The following is a 5058-nucleotide window of genomic DNA, read 5'->3' on the forward strand; positions in this document are numbered from 1 at the left end:
CTCCCTCCCTCCTTCCCTCTCTCCCTCCCTCCCTCCCTCCCTCTTCCCCTCCTCTCTATCTTTCTGTCTCTTTCTCTGTGTCTGTCTCTTTGTTTCTGTCTCCATTTCTCTCTTCCTCTCTTCTTCCCTCCCCCCCACCTCTCTTGGTGTGTGTGTTCTTTAAATTCCAGCTTAGCAGCCACATGATTTAGGCTACTTCTGTCCTCCTAAAATAGGACTCTGGCCACGTCTCCAATGGAGGCCCCTGCAACACACGGATGGGCTGGCTGCCAGGGCTGGCGGAGGGAGATGCGTGCTGGAAATAAACTCAGCGTGTTTGCTTACAGCTTCTCTCCCCCCCCCCCCCACCTCACTGGTGAGTCAGATGGCTTCTCACCCCACATTTTGCTCTTACCCTCTTTTCTCTTCAGGGGTGGGGGTGGAGGATGCTGTCAGGTTTAAAATACACCCTCAAATTATTTGGATTTGTATGCTTATATACAACAGGGACTCGTTCTTTCTTTAATGCAATACAGAATTATTTTTGGCTTTTTCAGGTTCATTCTGTTTTAAGTCAGCTTTGGCTAGGGAGTGAGCGCCAGGAGTTGAGAGAGTAAGATCTCAAGTCCTCACCCTGCTCCTTAGGAACTGTGGAATTCAGGGCAAGGCAGTTCCCCTCTGAAAGCTTCTCTCTCAGCTCTAGGCCTCCCTTGGGCAAGGCCTTCTGTGCAGCCTGGAGTCTGACCCATGACCTTCATTCCCCAGGCTTGTCCTGACAGTGGGTTAGGTCTGTTTTATAAATGTTTTGGAAACATGCGAGATTCCTGGGAGGGGTACCTCTCCCTAGTTTATCTTCCCCATCTCCACTCCCATTTGTTTCTCCGAATTCTTCAGTTTTCACCACAGTCACTTAGCCGTGTCTGTGAAGGAAGTGTTGTGAATCGGAAACAAGCCATCTCTTTCTGGTTTTGAGGGTGCACTATCTCCCGAATGCCACTCACAACATCTCTGTATCTGCTGCTGCTGCTTCCCAGAGGTGGTTCATAAATTTCCAGTGTACCTGTTCATCACGTGGTGAGATACACCATTTCCTGCTTTAGCCACATTTAGGTATCCAGTGATTTGACCTCAAGTATGTTACAGTGCTGTGGAATCAGCTCCCGCACCATCTCTAGAGCCTATTTATTTTGTAAAACCAAGACTGCATCCAATCATCTAGCTCTATACCCATTTCTCCTCCCAAGCCCTTTCTCTCTGAGTCTGACTGCTCTCAGATAATGGCAACTGTACAGTTTCATGCCTTGAGTCTTCAAGGATCATCCAGACTGTTTTGTGGGGAACTGAAAGAGAAGTTTTCAGAACGTCTAAGGATTAGATAGAAAAGACAACATTTTCTCCCAGAAGCCACTGAGAAAGAAAGATTGAATGGACTATGTACTACTTTGTTTAGGTGCTATTTGTAGCTGTAGACTTTTTTTTTTTTTTTTTTTTGGCACACGTACATATATCTTGCAGGACCACAAAGTTACTTTCTTAAAACAAATGTAAAAACATGTGGTCTATCTGCACAGCTGGACCTCAGCTGGGCCTGCAGAAGCTGAAAGACATCAATGTATGACGTGGGGAATGGGACTACAGCTTTCTTTCCAAATGTTTATTTCTCTCTCACAATTTTCCTGGTGACCAAAGAGCTCCTGAGAAAGAATGCTTGAGCCATTCCCACAGATGGAGTTCAGGCATTGTGATAGTCACTCCTAATTGTCAGTTTGGCTGGATTTATAATCATGTAGGAGACACATCTTTGGGCATGTCTGTGAGGGTGTTTTTAGAGAGGATTAGCAGAGGAGGGAGGGATGCACCATGATGGGGATCATTCCACAGGCTAGAGGGGGCCCGTACTGGATTAAAATGGGAAAAGGAGAAAGCCAGATGAATTTCCACATTTGTCTCTTTGTTCTGCTTTTCGTCCCTGGGATGTGAGCCAGCAGCCATGTTGCTACCACAGATGGGGGCTGGTCCTACTGTCATGCCTTTCCCCTCATGATGGGCTGGATCCCTGGAGCCATGAGCCAGCATAAACCTTCTTCACTTCTGTTGCTCCTTGGCAGGTCATAGCAATCAGAAAACTAATACAGGCGTGTACTGCCCCTACTTTTCTTGCAGAGATAGGAGTGGTTTGAGGGGTTCTGGCTACAGTCAAGTTTCAGAAGGCAAATTTGGGAAGGAGAAATAACTGAAGGGCAAGTGCAGCTGGCACCAGAGGGAAGCAGCATTGGAGTCCTGATGTGCTGACTAGAGTGGGCATTTAAACAACTATGAAGGTGTAAAGTAGGCAGGAATCCCAGCTCTCAGGCCTGGTGGTGGACTCCTGACTTGGAATGTCATACCATGGAGGCAGTTTCTTTATTGTTATTTTAGATATCATGCTTGAATTCAATTAAACAGAACAGAAGGTGGAGGGCGAGAAGATGGCTCAATGGGTAAGGCACTTGTCAAGTGCAAGTGTGAAGACCTATGTTCGAATCTCTGGGAACCGTGTAAAGCTGGACGCAGTATCTCAGGCATCTGTCATCCCAGTGAGCTGGGAGACAAGGATGGGAAAATTCCCAGAAGCTGAAGGACAGATAGTCAGATGTACACTGAGTGGAACAAGAGACCCTGTGGTGGTTGGAATAAGAATAGGCTCATATATTTGAATACTTGGAATTAGGAGGTATGGCTTTGTTGGAGTAGGTGTGACCTTGTTGGAGGAAGTGTGTCTCTCAGGGTGGGATTTGAGGTTTCAAAAGCCCAGGCCAGTTCCAGTGTCTCTCCTGCTGCTGCCCGTGGATCCAGATGAAGAACTCTCAGCTACTTCTCCAGTGCCATCTCTGCCTGCATGTGGCCATGCTCCTCACTGTGATGACAATGAGCTAAATCTCTGAAACTGTAAGTCAGCCAGCCCCAATTAAATGCTTTCCTTTATGAAAGTTGCTGAGGCCTATGGTGTCTCTTTGAAGCAATAAAACACTGACTAAGACAACCTTATCTCAAACAAAGTGGAAGACCAGGATCAACACCTAAGGTTGCCCTTTGACCTCTATATACATACACAGTGGCACAAATAGGATGTCTGCATTCACATACTCAAATGTGACCACACACACACAAACACACACACACACACANAGAGAGAGAGAGAGAGAGAGAGAGAGAGAGAGAGAGAGAGAGAGAGAGAAAGAGACAGAGAGACAGAGAGACAGAGACAGAAAGACGGAGAGGGAGAGGGAGAGGGAGATGGGTTGTGGGGGTTGACTATACAAATATATAGTCCCATACCCATTGATGACAACTTAGGGATGTGACGGCCACTTAGAGTAGTGCTTCAGAGACTTCAGCATGCATATAAAGTAGCTGATGTGATTCTGTATTTTGGGATGAGGCCCAAGATTCTGTACTTCTAACGAGTTTGCAGGCAACATTGACACTGTTGTTCAAGACCTCCTGGAGGTCTAAGGAACTGGGGGGCACCGTGATAACACCATAGTCTCCGGAGCCTGGAGCTCAGCAGCCTGGAGTGGCACGGCCCATGATCTTTATGTTCTGTTTTGAGTCCAGAACCAATAAAATCCAAAAAAGCATTTTCCTCTACAGGAAAAAAATATGGTTTGAACCTGTATGAGGCTATTTATAAAATTTACTTCATAGTTTACATGAATATCACATTTTTATTGTGAATCTATTGTTGTGTTTGATTATAAGAAGTTGCCTTAGACTCTGTTGGGGTGATGCGGGTGAGGCATTTTACCATATTCCCAAGCTCCAAATTCTGAATCTTGAAATATTTTTGACTATAAGAATTTGTGCTGCATAGCAATTTCTTCTAACTTAAAACCTTCCAACTTGGAGGAAAGCTCATTAAGACAAGGGATGTTCTTCTTTAAAAAATATTTAATTAATTTTTTAACTGAATATAGATTCTTCTCTCATAGGATACATCCCTACCACAGTTTCCTCCCCCTCTATTCCTCCTAGCTCCCCTCCCCACCTGCTCTCTCCCTCAGATCCATTCCCCCTCCATTTTCTCTCCAGAAAGAGCAGACCTCCAAGAGACATCAGCCTAATAGGACAAAACAAGATACACTAAGACAAGGCAAAAGTCCTCATGTTGAGGCTGGACAAAGCAACCCAATAGGAGGAAAAGGGTCCAAGAGCAGACAGAGTTGGAGAAACACCTATTCCCACTGTTAGGAGTCCCACAAAACACCAGGCTATCAGCTATAACATATATGCAGAGGACTTGATACCAACCCATGCAGCCTCCTTGTTTGAGGGGGGATGGGTAAGAGAGTAGGATTACAAGGGATATTCTAAAGTGAGGTGGAACATTCCATTCTGCAGGGAATCTCCTTAAGCTCAGGAAGTAAACAATGCAAAGGCTTCAAGAAGTTCCTGAAACTGACCAGATTCACTAGTGGACCTTAAGGACCACTGAGAGACACAATTAAACAAGCTGATCTGATTAAAAGACACTCAACTAGCACACAGTCCAGAAGAAGCTCCAACTAACCAAATTACCTGGAAAGGACACTCTCCTACCCGTTGAGGTATCTACAGGCTATGCAGTGCGCTCCGGGTCACGGCTTTTTCGAGCCATCGCCCATGTTAGGGTGGACTTTTGGTCATGCAACTGTCTGAGTAGTTTCTGCTGCTCTAAGTAACCCCTCACCTATAAGTAACCCCAATAAAACTCATTGGTTCATCAAGTTGGACTTTGGTGTTAACTTTTCTTTTGTTTGTTTCCTGTCTGGGGTGAATAGACTCATGTCTCCCCAGGAATTGTGTATACAACAGTTGTTTGTCTGTGATAATCAAGGTGAACACATGGACAAATTGATAGGTAGAATACTCCATTGGGCCCAGAGTTACCTTTGGGGGGAATTTGTAGCCAGGAAGCACAGGTGATTTAAGCAAGGACAGAGGCAGGTGAGGAGCAGCTTTCTTTAGCTGATACTTGAGAAGCAGAGAAGGCTGATATTCGGGGTGGTGGGGGAGAGGAGAGAGAGAGAGAGAGAGAGAGAGAGAGAGAAAGAAGAAGAA

Source organism: Mus pahari, chromosome 1 (assembly GCF_900095145.1).
Source record: "Mus pahari chromosome 1, PAHARI_EIJ_v1.1, whole genome shotgun sequence".
Classification (NCBI taxonomy): domain Eukaryota; kingdom Metazoa; phylum Chordata; class Mammalia; order Rodentia; family Muridae; genus Mus; species Mus pahari.